Below are 18,597 nucleotides of genomic sequence, written 5' to 3' on the forward strand. Positions count from 1 at the left end.
AAATGCCTTTTCTGTACACTTGCAGCATAAACAATCAAGCAACTACATTTATGTCTTATGTCTGAAATAATGACATCCAAATGTGGAATAACACTTATTTATTGTTATTAAATACTACTAAAACTACAACCTATATCACAAATAGATCATTTTTAAAACATCAATAAAAATAAGTACATACAGGAAGAGACAAGGTGTGTCCAGATGTATCGACTGATTATGAAGACAGACTTTACTCATAGCATCGTATCGCTGCCGTGGAGATGATTAAATATATCACAGTCACCTCTCTGACATGATTACCACATTTCAAAACCAACCATATTACTTTTTGTTTTACATTTTGCTGTATCTAGCAACATAGTTGGGGCAGGGACACCTGACTGAACCCCATGTTGACGGGGATCATCAGGTCTCCTGGTTCTGCTTCTAGGCATCTCCTCAGTAGTAGACAACAGTTGGAGGAGGAGGATGGCACTCTGGAGGTCTGTGATGTAACTGTAGTTCTCCACCTTCAATGAGTACAAGCTCCACTTCCTGGACTTTTTGTTGTACACCTTGCTGTACCTGATAATACAGAAAGGAGGATCAGCTTAGTGAAAAGTTTCTAACACCTGACATTGTTCTCTTATAGAGTAATTAGTAAAATATTTGTTAGAAGACTGCAGGTGACCTGAGGGCACAGTAGAAATAAAACATACAGGATTTTTTACTTCTGGTAAAATAAGTAATGGCATAACACCAGTTACAGTAAAAGGTTTTCACACAGTATGTTTAGCTACGAACAATGTCAAACTATATTATAGGTAGCTTATGTACCAGAAACACAAATACTTGGGGACCTTTAGCCATCATTGTTTATGTACACTAATGTTGAAATGTCTTTCTCATAACTACAAACACACAGCTACATCATTTGTAAAAGAGTAACATACAGTCAAACAACGCCTGCAGACACAACATAATTACACAAACAGATTAGATACAAGGTGATAAGACAGGTGTAAACATAGTATAGTAAACCTAGATGGTGAATAACTAAACCGGCGCAATCTACACCTACCTTACATAATATTAGCATTGGAAAACACAGCTTGCGCTGCTGTTTTCCAGCTCACCTACAGCTAGATATAATTCATCGCCTCTACTCTGGCTCTTACACCAGCCTGCACTCGTAGCAACCGTTAGCTGTATGCTAAGTAGGTAGCTACGTTTGCTAGCGATGAAAGTAACAAATTACCATCAAAATGATAAAATCCAGATTACCTGTCCAGCAGAAATAAAGCCACCACGGTGTAACTTTTCAGCCCCTTGGTGTTCCTCAGTTGTCAGTCACTATCGTAAAGCCACGCAGATATTACCACCGGTCTGACCGCTTCGCTTGTCAGGTCTGAGAGAGCTGACTGGGTGCGCGCATGGGGGCAGCTCCTGTAGCAGCACAGCTGGTAGTTATGGCAGCGAGGTAGAGTGACAATCAGCCAGCCAATCATTGCATTCGGTCCGAATGGAACGAGTGGCTGTGTTTACTGCAGCCGTGAGAGGACTACAGACAGCCGATTTTTATACTCTCTTTTTCAGTGCACCTAACTTTTTAATATGCATTGGTGTATAAAGACAGTTTCAACAAATATGAGGAAAAGTGTTTCAGAAGCAACTTGCCTACCCTGCCTTTAAGTAAATGCAGGGTACAATGTACAAAATACTCAATGAAGTGTAAACCTCCCGCATTTAAAACATTACTTAAAGTCAAGTTAAGGGGCAAAATGCAAAGTAAAAGTAATGAAAGAATATATGGGAAAAAAAATTAAAAGTCTGTCTTCAAACAGTACTTACGTGCCTATATGTACATTGAAAGTGTTTTTGGTCTGTACAATTGTTCTTTATGTCCGTACTGGTTCTGAGAAGATCCTTTTTTAAAGTGTAAGTGAGGGGGGACAAAATCCCCCCTCACTTACAGAACAAGACTTTAGACTTTGTTACCCATCACTTATATTGGATTCACTACAGGAAGGGATCTCTATTGCTTTAAGATGTACTTTAGTATCCATGTTTTAATATTGCTCAGAAATATTTCCAGAGAGACACTTTCGAAGAGAGACACAAGCGTAACATCAAACATTTTCTCAGTGTGCATGCTCGTTACTTCGGTGCATAAACATCTGTTAGAGTGGCTAATTCCAAATTCATACTTTCTCATGATGATGAATTTAGAAGATTTCTAACTCAAGGCTTTGGTTAACTAATTAAGTGTCTGAGATAACGCTACAACTGAACAGGCAAATTCTGAATCAATAAACAACTAAATTCATAATCCAAATATTAACTTTGAGATTATCAGAGGAGGGGATGCTCAAAAGACTCAATATCAGAATCGACCATATGTATCAGAATGATGTTCCAGATGTTTCCCATTTGCTTAGATAATAAATTCGCTTTTTATAGTAGATTAGAAAACACATGGCTGCAACATTTTCTCCATAGAATCCTATTAGTAGCTATCAGGAACATCACAGGGGTTCACTTAGAGTGCTTTTTCTAATATTTTTAAAATGACATTAACATCTAGCCAGGTATGGATATATAGTATATCTCCCTTGAGGGAGCTCTGTATTTCCTCATATTCTCTATCATTGACTTTCATTTCCTCTATGATGGCTGGAGGATGTGAGGGACAGAAGATGGTCCGGGAATGAGGGAATGGCCCAAGCCTGATCTATCTAATGGTTGCTTTAGTGGACTGCCGGACCGCCTCTGGACCCAGACATAGCACACATCGAGTGAAACAGAGATGGCAGGGCGGTCTGTGTTCTGAGTCCTCTCCAAGTAATGCATTTACTCTGAGTGTTCCAAAGTGTGCCGCTCTGTGTAATAAGAATAAACAAAGAGCCATACTGCATTGGCTTTATTGTCTTACATCAATGTTGATTTATTCACAGCCGTAGTGGGCTATTGTATGCAGATTGCCTGATGCCCCCGCGGTGAACTCCTCATCTAATCCTTTCAGAGAGTAACTGCACTGCAGGGGAGGAGTGGACTCTCAAGAGAAATAAGAGAGGGTTCAAATAGTCAAGAGAACCACAAAACCACACAAGAGGGAAAAAAACCCTGAAACTTTACGCTGGCCTTTCCACAGGGCACCACATCGAAAAGATATTCGATTCATACAGAGCTTACTAAAGAACCACAGTCTGGAAGGCAGTGGTAGGTAGGATGAGTGTTATGATACAATGAGAGTCATTTAAATAAGGCATAAAGGCACCTAAAAGCTGAGATGGTAAGCGATAATGTTTCCTCCTGGGTCAGTGAGACCACACCCCAGAGAGAACAGCTGCAACTGACCATATTATGGCTAGCGAGGGACAGGGATAAAGGAGTGAAGCTCTGGGCTCATAGTACTGCCTGCAATCAGATTTAGATTCCATTCGTACATCCAAATCATATTATGCTCCACAGCTATTCACAGAGTAGCTATCTATCGCTCACATATACACACACTGTCAACATGATCCACCATCTGTCAGTACTTACCTACACAGAGCTTCTAGATACGGCCCTGATGGAGCTGCTGTATTAGCTGTTGCTTCTCTGCTGTGTGCATGCTTTGCTTTAGAAATAATTTAGAGAACTCTATAAGTATGTTGCATCAACACATTCAACTATGTTAACAAGCATGAACAGCAGCATTTTTGCATCTTCTGATGTAATCGTCAGATTTTATCATGTACAGCTGTGGAAGAAATAACCAATCCACATCCATATAATTTATTTCCCATTAAATGCTTGCTGAAAAGTTTATGAGATCTTAGTGCAACAATTAACACTTTGCTTTCATGAGTAACATATGTGATGTAATATGAATCTGCAGATACAGTATTGGGAACTGGGAAGGTACAATAGGCAGTCTAAGAAAAAAGAAAACATGTTCTTATTGTTTTTTTGGTTGTGAAATGTCTTACATTCAAATCCCCTTTGTATTCTCTTCCTTGGTTTCAAATCTTCCATTTTCTTCATTTCCACACAAGATAGAGCCTCAAGCATTTACAGTCTCCCTTATGGGGGACTTAACTAAATGAGTCTCTATCTTCCTTTGGCTTGTTTTATGTTACTACAGAGCTCTTTTAACTAAATTTCAGGATGGTTTGTGTGATCGCTGCAGCCTCTATGACTGGAGGTTTCCAAGTTTGGAGTTTTAACAGGGTTTTGTCCAAAAAATATCTATCCAAACCTCTATTCTGCACAAATGAGACAATCTGTAGATAACCTGTCCTCTCTACATCACCCTTTTCTCTCACATCTCCCCCTGCGGTGTTTATAACTGTTCCTACAGCAAAAGGTCAGCTGTTGATTGGTGCACTGTGTGACCACATAATCAAGCAGGGGGGTGATTTAAGATAACTCTAAGATGAGACATCATTTGGCTCACGGAATAATGTGCAATATTTCAAGGGGTGAGGCTAACTGAGGGTGAGGCTAAAAACATGTTCCTCATATCTTTATTTCTTGCAAAATTAACCCCACCTCCCAGGGCAACTGTAATGATACGAGCATTACTTCAAGTGAGAGGTCAAAATATAAAATATACACGTGCAGCTACAATAAAGTTGTTACTCTGCTCCTGAACGAAGCTGATCAGAAAGTTTATTCATCCATTTAAGGTGGTGTCCAGCAAACAATGTGGCCTTTGTAGATCATTGGCAGATTTTCTGGGGAAGACCTGGTCTGATTCGGAGAGACGGCATCCATCCCACTTGGTAAGAAGCAGCTCTCGTTTCTAGAAATTTGGCCAAGTTTGTTAGACCAGGAGGCAGAGTTGCAGTCTAACACACTTCTCTGCTCCGCCGTTTCAGGAGTTACTTAGTGAAAACCCTATAGTGACGGTGTCTGTCCCCTGACCATTGAAATTATTTAAATCAAAGGCAAACGGAAGAGGAAAACCTCATAAAAATTAAAACCACAAGAGCAATAGTGCAAACGAATAGGAAAATTAAATGTGGACTCTTAAACATCAGATCTCTCTGTTCTAAAGGTGTACTAGTAAATGAACTAATATCAGATTATGATATTGATTTATTTTGTCTTACTGAAACCTGGCTGGGTGATGGAGAATATGTCAGCCCAAACGAATCCACCCCTCCCAGTCATATTAATACTCACATTCCTCGAGGCACAGGCCGAGGAGGTGGAGTTGCAGGTATCTTCAACTCTAGCCTACTAATCAGCTCTAAACCTAAACTAAATTATAACTCATTTGAAAGCCTTGTTCTTAGTCTTTCACACCCAAGTTTGAAATCACTGCAACCAATTCTATTTGTTATAGTGTACCGAGCACCTAGTCCGTACTCTGAGTTTGAGTTTTTGTCAACTTTATTTAATAAGTTATTATTGTAGGGGATTTTAATATTATGTGGACGTTGGGAATGACAGCTTTAGTACTGCCTTTATCTCTCTTTTAGATTCAATTGGCTTCTCTCAGAGTGTTCATGAACCAACTCACTGTTTTAATCACACCCTCCACCTTGTTCTGGTATATTGTTAATTAATGTTTGATAACTTTTGAGTTTGTATTGCTGAACTACATACCATTTGGCAAAAATTTTTATACAAGATGTCTGTCTGATAGTGCTGTTGCTAAATTTAAGGATGCAACTCTATCAGCTCTAAATTCATTATCAAGTCACAAAGTAACGGAGGATGCTAATTTCAGTCCCTCCCAAATCGATCATCTTGTTGATAATGCTAAAGGCTCACTACAAATGACACTCAACTCTGTTGCCCCTCTAAAAAAGAAAATAATAAAACAAAGACGGTTAGCTCCATGGTATAATACTGAAACTCGAAAACTTGAGAGGAATTGGTGTTCCACCAAACTGGAAAATTCTCGTTTAATTTGGCAAGATAGTCTTAAGCTGATGATACACGGGGCAACTTTTTGAGCAATGTTGCTGGGCAATGTTGCTGGTGGCAAGTCTGACTATGTTTTGAAATGGATAGCGGCGGTGCGGGGAAGGTGGCAGAGTGGTGGAAGAAGGGGATTAAGGTAGTAATCAGTCATTAAGGAAAATAGGAACAACCCCAGGTTTCTTTTCAGAACTGTAGCCAGGCTGACAGAGAGTCACGGCCCTATTGAGGCAAGTATTCCCATAGCTCTTAGTAGTGACGATTTCATAAGCTTCTTTAATGATAAAATTCTATTACTATTAGAAACAAAATTCACCAAGACCTGCACTAACTGGCACCGACTTATCTCCAAACTCAGGAACCTTAGAAACAGCTGTAAAGCCAGATATATGTTTAGACTGCCTTGCTTCACTCGGTCTTTACCAACTAACTTCAATAATTTCTTCATCTAAACCATCAACCTGCCTCTTAGACCCCATCCCGACTAGGCTACTTAAAGAAGTTTTACCCTTAGTCAGTCCCTACTAGATATGATCAATCTATCTTTATCAACAGGCTATGTACCACAGTACTTTAAAGTAGCTTTAATTAAACCTCTTCTGAAAAAGCCCAACCTTGATCCTGATGTTGTAGCCAACTATAGACCTATATCTAACCTTCCATTTCTCTCTAAGATCCTTGATAAAGCAGTTGCCAAACAGCTGTGTGACTTTGTCCACAGCAATAGTTTTTGAGGATTTTCAGTCAGGATTTAGAGTTCATCATAGCACAGAGACAGCACTGGTGAAAATTACTAATGACCTCCTAATTGCATCAGACAAAGGACTTGTCTCTGTACTGGTGTTATTAGATCTTAGTGCTGCATTTGATACCATTGACCATCAGATCCTATTGCAGAGACTGGAACATTTCATTGGCATTAAAGGAACCGCTCTAAGCTGGTTTAAGTCCTATTTATCAGATCGATTTCAGTTTGTACATGTTAACGATGAGTCCTCCATGCATGCCAAAGTTAGTCATGGAGTTCCACAAGGACAGATCCTTGTGGAACTCCATTCCTCTTCACTTTATATATGCTTCCTTTAGACAATATCATCAGAAAACATTCCATAAACTTTCATTGTTATGCAGATGATACTCAGTTATATCTATCGATCAAGCCAGATGAAACTCATCAGTCAGCTAAACTTCAAATATGCCTTCAGGATGTTAAAACCTGGATACCTGGAAACCTGTCATTTTCTAATGTTAAACTCAGATAAAACTGAACTTATTGTTCTGGGGACTAGGCACCTCCGTGATGCATTATCAAAAGATATTGTTTCCCTGGATGGCATCGCCCTGGCCTCCAGCACCACTGTGAGGAATCTTATCTTTGATCAGGACATGTCATTTAAGTCTCACATTAGGCAAATTTCAAGGACCGCCTTTTTTCACCTACGTAATATTGCAAAAATCAGGAACATCCTGTCTTAAAATGATGCAGAAAAACTAGTCCATGTATTTGTTACTTCTAGGCTGGGTTACTGCAATTCCTTATTATCAGGCTGCTCGAAAAAGTCCATTAAGACTCTTCAGCTGATTCAGAATGCTGCAGCACGTGTTCCTGACAGGAACCAGGAAAAGAGACCATGGCTGTGTTCGAAACGGGCTGAACTGCTGTCTCAGAGGGTGTCTAACAGGACAGCGAAGCATCGAGTGCTGTTCCAAACGGCTCGAATGATCTCATCCTGTCTCCTGAGATGCCTTCAAGCTGACCCAGTAACAGCCAGTTTTGAAGGCAGCATCAATGGTGACTTGATGCTGACTATTACCCATAAAGCAGCAAGGCTGTGGCCGCAGGAGCTTTCGAAAACTGGTCAAGATGGCCAATTTGTTCACAAATATATGTTGTTAAAAGGATTTTTAACTAAACTAAACACTTCTGACAGCCAGAAGAGACTCAAGACGGCATGCTGACGTCACACGTTGCCGTAAGTGCTGCCCTAGAAGGCTGTTCGAAACCAATGTAAACAGAGCTGCCTTCACTTGAAAGTGATGCCTTCTGAGGCAGCTGTCTACTACGGTATCGAGGCAGCGAGGCAACTGCCTTCCGTTTCGAACACAGCCCATATTTCTCCTGTCTTAGCTTCTCTGCATTGTAAAAACCAGAATAGAATTTAAAATCATTCTTATCTTAAAGAGCTCATAGTACCTTACTATCCCACCAGAGCACTGTGCTCCCAGAATGCAGGGGTACTTGTGGTTTCTAGAGTCTCCAAATGTATACGGGAGCCAGAGCGTTCTGCTCCTCTCCTGTGAAACCAGGTTTCAGTTTGGGTTCAGGAGGCAGACACCATCTCCACATTTAAGAGTAGGCTTAAGACTTTCCTCTTTGATAAAGCTTATAGTTAGGGCTGGCTCAGGTGAGTCCTCAATCATCCCTTAGTTATGCTGCTATAGGCCTAGACTGCCGGGGGATTTCCCATGATGCACTGAGCTCCTCTCTCCTCTTCTTTCTCTCCCTCTGTATGCAACCTCATCCCATTAATGCATGTTACTAACTGGACTTCTTCCCTTTCCTGTAGTCTAGTCCTTTCTCGTCCCTCTCCTCTCTCCTCCTATCTCTTCCTGCAGGTGTTTCTGGCTCTGGAGCTGTGGGGTATGTGGTTGCGAGTCACCTGCTGCCGCCGTGTTCCTACTCGACACCCTCTGCTACAATTATTTTTATTATTTTACTAGTCCTATTACGATTATTATCATTAACACTACTATAAATATCTGTACCATTTTTCATTCAGTCTATAGCAACATAACCTTTACTGTCTGTACCTCTGTGTGTATATTGTGTAGGCTGCCTCCCTCACCCCCCCCAACCGGTCGAGGCAGATTGCCGCCCACCCTGAGCCATGGTTCTGCTCGAGGTTTCTGCCTCTTAAAGGAAGTTTTTCCTTGCCTCTGTCGCCTAGTGCTTGCTCTTGCTGGGAACTGTTGGGTTTAGTAAATATCATCACAGAGTATGGTCTAGACCTGCTCGTTTATGAAAAGCGCTCTGATATAACTGTTGTTGTGATTTGGCGCTATATAAATAAAATTTAATTGAAATTGAATTGAATTTACAACCATAAAAAGACACCAGCAAGTTCCAGCAAGTTATGGTGAGTTTTGTGTAAGAATTTGGCTACAGCTTCTTCAGGCATTTAGAAAATGGAAGAGATACAATAGAAGTTACGGCAATTATACAGATTTAATGCAGAATTGATGCCTCACTCACTTGTGTAGAAAAAACAAAGAGAGAGCGAGATATTTTTTATTTATTTATTTTTATTTAACCTTTATTTAACCAGGAAGTCCCTTGAGATTGAAATCTCTTTTCCGAGGGAGACCTGGCCAAGACGGCACACCAGTTACAATTTAAATAGAAATATAGCATAGTCAAAACAAACAAACATCACATATAAAGGAAAGTAACAGGTCACATGTGGAAGTTACATTTTTGAGTTACATGGCATTTTAACATGGCCTAAATTCATATAATGGGTTTAGATCATTTAGATGTAGCAAGTTTTGCAAGTTATTCCAAGACCATGGAGCAAAGTAAGAGAAGGCTTTTTTTCCCAGCTCAGCAAAAACCCTTCGAACCTGGTAAGAGAGCCACCTGGTGGAACGGAGATGAAAACATCTGGAATTCTGCTTGAGGAGATTACATAAATATGCCGGCAGTTTACCCAACATGGCCTTGTATAGAAAAATATGCAAATTAAGTTGTCTATGTACACTTAGTGAGAGCAAGCCTACCAGTTCATACAGTGTACAATGAGAATCAGGGGAATCAGAGTTAGTTAAAAAGCGCAAAGCACTATGGTACACAAAGTCTAAAAGGTGGAGAGTACTAGAGGCAGCATGCATGTTGACAACATCACCATAGTCCAAAACACTTAAAAAGGTAGCCTGTACAAGTTTTTTTCTGGCTATCATGTTAAAACAAGCCTTATTTCTAAAGTAAAACCCCAGCCTTAGTTTCAGCTTTTTTACAAGCTTTTCAATATGAACTTTGAAAGAAAGTTTGTTGTCCAACCAAAAACCTAAATACTTATATGATGAGTCCCCATTTAGTGTGTTAATAGTTATATTATCTGGGTGTTGGGAACGAGCCCTTGAAAATGTAATACATTTGGTTTTCTTAGTATTTAGCAATAACTTGAGGCCATGTAGTGAGACTTGATGCTGTTGAAAGGCTAACTGAAGGTCATTTATGGCTTGGTTCAGTGAAGGGGCAACTGAAAATATCCTTAATTTGGAAAACATTACACATGGTTATTTTTTCACAGGTAATCCTTTCATGTAAAGGAAATTGTAGCTTTCTGTCAGTGTGTGAACGAGAGCCAAATTGTAAAGCGCTTTGGAGAAAAGCGGCACATGAAGACAGTCCATTTACCATTCATCATCATGATCAAGAGACCAAATTAGATTTTAAAAAAGGTATACAGAGAGGATGGTCGATAACTTAGAAACTTGATTGGAAAATTGTAATGGATTTTTGATGTTACTTAAACATGTAATTACTTTTTGGCCACATGGTGGCAGTGCAACAAATTGTAAAGACAACGTTGATGTATTTATCATTTTTATGGCGAACATGTTAACGGTTGTTTATCACACATCGAGTAGACATGAAGCAACATTCTCATGTCTGTGGCCACCTGACAAAGTGCACTATTCAATGTTCAAGGATTTATTTATTTATTTTTTTAAAACTATTTCCTGCCCAGCAGCCTGGTGTAGAGTATGATGAGCTGGATACCATATTGTGCTAGACAGATTTTACTTTAACAAGTATTAATATACTTCTTTGTATGTTTTATTATTTATTTAATTATGTATTGATTTGTCACCGGTCGGACAGGGGGGCAGACATGGGGATGGGGGAGCAAACATCGCACAAACAGACAGCACAGAGAAAGGACAACACCTGCAAGAGAAGGGAGATGGAAGGTGGGGACAACAGGGAATAGCAGAGGGAAACACCAATTGCACAAAGAAAGAAACCTGCAGTAGATTGGGGAGGGGGGCAACAAACAAACAAAAACCATAATAATAATAATAATAAAAGACAACCAGCCGAACAACAGCAATAAACAGCTGACATAGTAAGACAACTAAGAGAAAAATGAAAACAAGAAACAGTCAAGCACAATAAATAAGCAACACAGCCATGAGAGCTGGAATAATAACAATTAATTTAAATAAGTAACTGAAAGAAAAGCATCAGGAATAATTCTACCAGGGACAACCTAAATTTGTTTGTGTCTATGTGTGAGACTGTGTGCGTGTGGGTGAATGTGTCTGTATGTGTATGTGTATGTGTGTGTGTGTGTGTGTGTGTGTGTGTGTGCACATGTGTGTGCGCATAAGCCTGTTAAAGAATGTAGTTGTTATTGAGAGTGGGACGCCACGACTGTGCCACACCGACCCCAGCAACAAGCAGGCAAGAACCCCAGTAGCCAATAGGGGTGGGAGAAAAAAATAAAATAAAAATATGACTCCCAGATGCACCGCGATGCAAACGCGGAAGACCCCGACCTAACCAACAGACGCCCAAAAAATAAATAAATAAATAAATAAAAACGACCATCCAAATTCCAATTGACAACGCAATGCCGACGGAACGCAAGAGGCGTAACCCGCGGAAGAGCAGCGCCAGGACCGACCAGTGATCTCCCCCCTCCCAGCACCCCACCGCCGCGCAGCGAACAACCAAAACGCCCAAATGCCACGCAATCATCAACATCAATGCACAAGTGACGAGTCCAACGCGCACACAGCAAAGTTCAAGGATTATGGTACATATGTAGGCTAATTGTATTCAATGAAATTTTAGCTTTACTTTGTTCTGCACCAACTCGTTAGAAAAACTCTCTTTTGCGGTGAACAGACCAAATTGACCTAATTAAGACAAACTGATCACGAACACTACCAACTAAACTACAATTAACCACTACAAAAACACCAAAACAAAATATACTAAATAAATAAGTTAACATTTCTAAACTAGAAATCCTATTCCCCCCCATGCTGTGAAGGGCACTTGATACAGTCTGATTACTTCCTGTATGGAACAGCTCTGCTTAAGAGAAGCTTAACTATGTGGATGGTGTGTGAGAAAACAAACTAAAACTATAAGGAAAACTAAGGTGAGCGAGGGCAGGGGTCGCCATCACACACATCATTTGATCAATAAAAGTATTAATTGCAGCTTTAGGTTTTGTGATTTTCTTTTGGCATTTGCTGCACAATGCTTTAAAAAGCAACTCATTATTACATCAGAACTTCTGGTGAACTATGATCTTAGTAGGACACTAGAAAACTTTTTATTTGTCTTGTTCTTTCAGATTATGGATAGGAAATACCACCCTCACAGTGCACTTGTGTTTAAAAGTCAGTTCTGTACAGTTACTTTAAGACAATTAACCTGTACACTTATAATTCAAACTATTATTTTACAGCCACTTAACTTCATCTGTACTAATGCTGAAACTTTTTAAATGGCCATTATTGCCCAAGTTTCCATTCTTGAACAAACTCTGCTTGATTAGTAAAAGGACTACGTCACAGTGTGCTCTCTCCGTATTATGGGGGTTTGCAGGAGGTTGAACCACTGGCGAAATCTGGCTGTGAGGTTCATGTACTTCAATGATCACACTCTATAATCTTAATTTTAAAAAGTGAAACTACATTAGGCTTTAACTTACAGTAACATTAACATTTCTTTTAAAGGAAAGGAGTTTGACAAGGTCCAAGCGGCCAAGTGGCCAGGCTACCAGCAGACTGACTGTAATTGATGGACACTTGGCATGCTCTGTGTGCCTGGCTATTTGTAGAATCCATAAAAAGAGATGTTGAGCTAATTATGTTTGTCATGATATATTGAAAGCAGAAATCGGCAAGCTAATCAGAACGGCTGACAGCTGTAGCGTGCAGATGCTATCAGACCTCTTGTCCATGGTGATAAAATGAAAGCGGGTCATTTTAACAGGTAACAGCTGTTCATAGCTAATTTGTTCAATTATGCGCAGAGGATTCAGGCGGAGGTTGTTTCTCGGCCCTGAGGGACCTACTCTCTCCTGTCTCTTTGCTTCCAGAATAAGCTGAGTAATGGAAATCCATATCCAACATATCAAGCATGGTGAAAATACAGAAAAACACCAGCAGGAACACTTGTGTGATGATACAGGATGTGTCTTGTGGCACATTTAAACAAAGTCGGTGCTAATTACTGCATAATTATTTTTAGCCATCATTGGACTTGTCTTTATAACACTGAGTTAGAAGCTGTCTCATGTAGTCTGTTGCTTATAAATGTGACCAGCCTGTGAGGAAGCATCATATGTCCAACACCACTAACATGTTCAAGTAACCACTGGATATCCATGCCTGCCTCACTGAGTGGAGCAATCTCATCCCATACACAAGAAAAATGCATTATGGGATGATGGTGATCACTCAGAATTGTAATGTTATTGTTAACGATGAGAGGTTGTCTAGCCCTGGATTGATTTACTGCCATAACGTTTCCTCTACAGCATGGGCCTACCCTGCCCTTTTACAGAAAATTTTGATTTGGGAACTTGCCTCCTGCATGGCTGCCAAGTAACTGTGCAATTGTCAGTCCAGCATTCACAGAAAACCCACTCAGTCAATCATGTGTGGAAATAACCAGTTGTTTACAACCGGAGGTTGCGACCTAAAAAACTCCCAAAAAAGAAAATCATAATAGCTTTTAACACTATTATTTTTTACTTATCGTGTACTATTATTGTAGTGTTTTAATATTCGCAGTGGACAATTTTTTGCCTTTGTCTCTGTTTTCCAAGATCACTTTAAAATTGCGGAAAAAAATCAAATAAAAATTTGCCTCCTACAAGCACATTGGTTTTCTCTCACAGTCTCCTCATACAAACACACACACAGTATTGCTGAGTGAAAAGTACCAAACTGTATTTAAAAGCTTGAATGTTTCTCTGTATAATCCTAAACCAAACCTTTCAGATCTGACAGCTTCAGTATGACAAGACACTTTTTTCTCTCTACTGATTTATTAACTTGGAAATCAAAATGGCATTTCTGATTCAGTGGGATAATATCTTGACATCTATCTGTTCATTTTCAACGCTTCATTGTCCAAATTTAATTTTAGATATTTTTTGTCAAGCAGTTATTTTAGTATGCAGTTACATTTTACCGTTGTATTGAAGGGATATGTAGTTTTTTTAATCAAATAAATTACTTGAAAATGAACCAGTTGTTGGCTTTCTCAGATGTTTGGAACAGCCTCTATTGCTGCTTCCTATATGAAGAAATCGGGTCGAAATTTCTGCAAAATCCATTGGTTTAAATAGGCTGTGACGTTCATGCGCGCTGCTGAGCCTCTTGCTCTTGGTAAGAAACAAATGTGCATTGTCCAAAAATGTAACTTAAGCTAAAACAACAAGCTGCGGATTACTGCATTATATTCCTTTTTTTTTTTTTTATTGTCACCTCCCACCTTAATTTTGTTTCCCTTTATATAAAGAAATACATTTTAAAGTAAGTGTTTAATGCTCAAAGTCTTCTGGGGGAGGACCCCCAGACCCCATCACTGATATATTTCAGCATCGAATATTTATTGAAAATACTGTTAAAATACCTTCTCATCTTGTTTACGTGACCCAAGTGTGTCGTCACACCCTAATCTGAGCCCTTATGTCCCCAGCACTTTACAACACAAAGTGATGCCTCAATCAGCAAACGTTTTAAATGCTGAACTCGTTGTTCTGCATAAATGGTTATGATTATGACAAGTTAGCACTTCAGAGACTAACTACCATGTAGAGCATTTTTCTTGCACAGTAATTTAATACAAAGTATGACATTAGTATATTATTAATATATTGACAGGTAACACTTTATTTGGATAGTCTGCCTACAGATATTAAACAGTAATATAGATTACCACTAGTAGGCTACAATATAAATTCCAGTTGTACAAAACAGTCATTTTAATTGTGGGTTGTTGTCATTCATTAATGTTATAATATTTACTAACAGTAATTCATACTAGTTTCTCCTTCAGGTAGAGGTTCTTTTTCCACTTCAAGCACTTAATAACATTAACGTGCCGGCTAATGCTAACCAGTTGTTAATGTTATCTGTTGTAAAATACTACAGTTGTATGGCTTGCCACATTACTTCACCAGCTAATGTCATCCATATCACTAGCCTGTGTACCAGTATTATGTCAAAGTGTTGATTTTAGCCAGCAAGAAATGATGTAACGGTACAAAGCAAATGTGGAACTATTTATTTCTAAAACCAATAGTGATACAAGGCAGGGTCAGACAGCTCAATTAGCATGGATCTCGCACTGTTTGCTTCGTAATGTTTGTTTTAGATTTATTATCATTTTACTGATACTCGGGTACACAGTTTCTTCGATGGTCTCAGGCGCCGTAATTTGCATGACCCACATCTCTCTAATAAAGGTGTGTGTATGTGAGTGTGTGTGTGTGTGTGTCTGTTTGTATTTCAATTGCTTTATGGACTATTTTCCTCTAAATGGGACCATAAACAATTGACTATAAAATCATTATGAAAGTTTACTGAGGTAATAAATCAAGTGGGAAGCAGGGTCATTTTGACATTATTTCTAATTGAAGCAGACTTCTTTTTGCAGTGGAGTTATCCCCTGCTGGCTGTAGGAAAGAATGCAGGTTTAAGAGACTTCCGGATGAGCTCCACTTTTCAGAGTTTGGTTAGAGAATTTTGATTTAATAGTATTTATGTCACATTTAACTTAAAGACAAAAAAGTGAATATGTATAGTTTCAGAATGGATTGACATATCCAAATTCCTTTCATAACTTTTGATCAACCAATTCCGTAGATGATCCAAAAATGGGAAGATGAAAATATAGCTATATAAAAAAATAGGATTTTGAGAAAATTAAGAAAAAGTTGTAAAATTTTTAGAGCAGAAGACCATTGGTGCAAAGATGTAGATGAATTTAGAGATTAAAATATGAAAACAATTTTGACTCTAAGCAAAGCCATTTTCGAGAAATCTAAACTTGATTATTACAGCGCTGCTTTGAGGTCAATGAGTGTCACTTTGTGCACATAATAGTGGGTGGAATTTGCAAACCTCTTTCCAATTTTTGTGGTTATGGTTTTTGCAGCATGAACAGTTTTAGAGGAGAAGAAGAAGAAGAAGAAAACAAAAACAGCTTGAACTCCTAAAGACATCAATAATACATAGCTAAGGCTATAGAAAAACAAACAAAGCAAAGAGAAACTTTGCTTTGCAAAGAGATAAAACATAATAAACTATACCATTAAATTAAAAGCAAAGTTAAAAAGATAGCTCTTAAATTAAATAAGACCTTCCAGCTCACGGTGGTAAGTGTCAAAGGTGCAGCTGCGAGAACATTTAGCAAATGGAAGCTCTGTTTGATGCTGCTATAACAAAATCAAACAGTGACACTTTACAGAATTATAGTTTAGGAAGAGTGCTATCTTGTCACCTGATTTAGAGATTTAGTATAGAGTTTCATTTTCTATTATTTACTTGAACTTGATGTTTTATTTACAGGCCACAAAACCATTCCTCTGTTATTGCTGGAGCTCTATCCACAACTTCTCACCGTCAAGGTTCAACCAGCACCATCTCCTCCACTGATGGGAGCAGAGTTCAAATTACAGTGTGTCTGACAGTAGTAAGGCCAAATCCTCCAGTATGCCTCCTGAAATCATCCCACAGAGAAATGTCAGAGACAAAAAACAAACACTGGCTAGGGTTTGTTGTATTTTTTTGTATTATGTTCTGTAAATACACTGTTGATTAGAGCACATCAAGGGAATGACCAATGACTGTGTGGTTTGTATTTATTTTCTAGAATTGTTAATAATAAGCACTGGGTTTCTACTAGAGGCTGACATTTTTTCGGGAATCCTGTGGGTTTTGGGATTCCTGTAGGATTCCCGCAGAATGGGAATCAATTCACTATTCATCACGAGACTGAGATGGGACAGGAAAAGAAGATAGATCAGTTTTTATATGTAAATATGCAGTTCTAATATGAATAAACACAATTTTAAAAAAAAATTCTATCAGGATGGGACAGGAGTCATTCTTTCGGGGGACAGATTTTTTTTTAAAACTCCATCAGGGGACTATTGTTTGGGGAGTGGGATGAAAAAAGGATTGAAAATCCACCTGTTTCACTTTCTATTTTCTACATGAATGACACCAGTTTAGGGCTGACCCCCAATAGTCGAAGATTCAATGTTTTGATGGGCGGAGCCTGATTCAACTGTCAATCTCAGTCAAGCAGAGAAACAAGGATCATGCCATTTTGGCGATATTTGGGTGCTCAACATCTGATTTTACATAGAACTACCAGTTTTCTCTCAATAAGTTAATATACTGCCTATTATAATATACATTTCAATGTGTAATGCTGTAAATAAACATGTAAAAAGAATAAAACATTCAATAAATGTTTTTAAAGTGCGTAAAAAAAATCCTAAATTGTAACAGTAACCCCTGGTCGTCAGTGCACATGTGTAGGCGTAGCTTGTGTGTGTTGTGTGTGGCAGAAGAGGAACACTTGCTGAAGAGAAGGAGCCCCAGCTTCACTGGTGTTGTAGGAGTTGTCCCCACCTAGCGGGACTTTCGGATTATTTATCACTGTTGATTAACATTAATAACATTCCAAGGCACGGGCAGCTTTTGGTATGTGCACACAACTGCTATGTTAACTTCATACTCATGTGATAACTTACAGGTTTTAAAGCTAAAATCCTCTGATTCGACCAATGCAAACCATTTCAAGATACAATCTCCACAGCGGGTACAATAAGCGCTTCTGTCAGACCAATAAAAAAAGACTCAAGCAAAATTGATGCGACTCACCTATGAAGCCTCATAGTAATCCACCGATCGATTATATTCCAACAAAAACGCTCTTGTTACTCGTCAAAGGTCCAGATGATCCAAGCCAATAAAAACATTTAGTTCAAAACAAATTATTCCATCAAAAAAGCCCCAGGGACTGATGCCGCATTGTTTCATATTTGCTGGCAGACGTGGCTCGTAAGTCATTATAACCGTAATAACGGCGATTTGAATGTAAACAACTACGATACCTTGTATTCAAATTAGCCGCTGAACTCTAACCTTTCGAGTGACACCAAATCCGACCCAATATGAGCTCACATGTCCCTTTTACAGCCTACAACAGCCAACGAGAGCCCGCGCTGTAAGAAAGGGCCAACCCCCATTATTTCGTGGGTAGGCCGAGCCAATTGCAAGCAATTGTGCCGATGACTGGCACTTTGTGTAAATAAAATTCTGAAAATAACGATATCCAGCCTTAAGTAGGAAGTTCGTGATTTACCAGCAAAAAAACCAAGGGGTTAAGCCAGAGATCGGACAGTGAAGCCGACCAAAGCCTGCATGGAGGGATCCATCGCACATGAGAGATGTAACCGTATTGCTTAGATTATAAACTTTCAGTGAATCTAAAAAAAACTATTCGGCCATCAGTGAGGCTGCGTTGGTGTTTCGTAGGTGGGCTGATTAATCAGTGATGATCCTAGTCATACAAACACACTGAGCCATGAAACTTTTTGTTGGTGCAGCTACCAAAATTACGGTGTTTCTGCCGTTGTTCTACATCATTAA

At 39.1% G+C, this 18,597-nt stretch overlaps 1 long non-coding RNA gene across 1 annotated transcript; it reads right to left on the reverse strand.

Annotated features, from left to right (window-relative positions):
• Positions 1-16,496: 16,496 nt before the first annotated feature.
• Positions 16,497-17,999, reverse strand: LOC123974545. Its single transcript, XR_006825883.1, has 3 exons — positions 17,827-17,999; positions 16,849-16,929; positions 16,497-16,654 (listed from the first exon to the last, which is right to left on the reverse strand). It is a non-coding gene; the product is annotated as an uncharacterized LOC123974545 (long non-coding RNA).
• Between the last annotated feature and the right edge of the window lie 598 nt (positions 18,000-18,597).

Source organism: Micropterus dolomieu, linkage group LG08 (genome assembly GCF_021292245.1).
Source record: "Micropterus dolomieu isolate WLL.071019.BEF.003 ecotype Adirondacks linkage group LG08, ASM2129224v1, whole genome shotgun sequence".
Lineage (NCBI taxonomy): Eukaryota > Metazoa > Chordata > Actinopteri > Centrarchiformes > Centrarchidae > Micropterus > Micropterus dolomieu.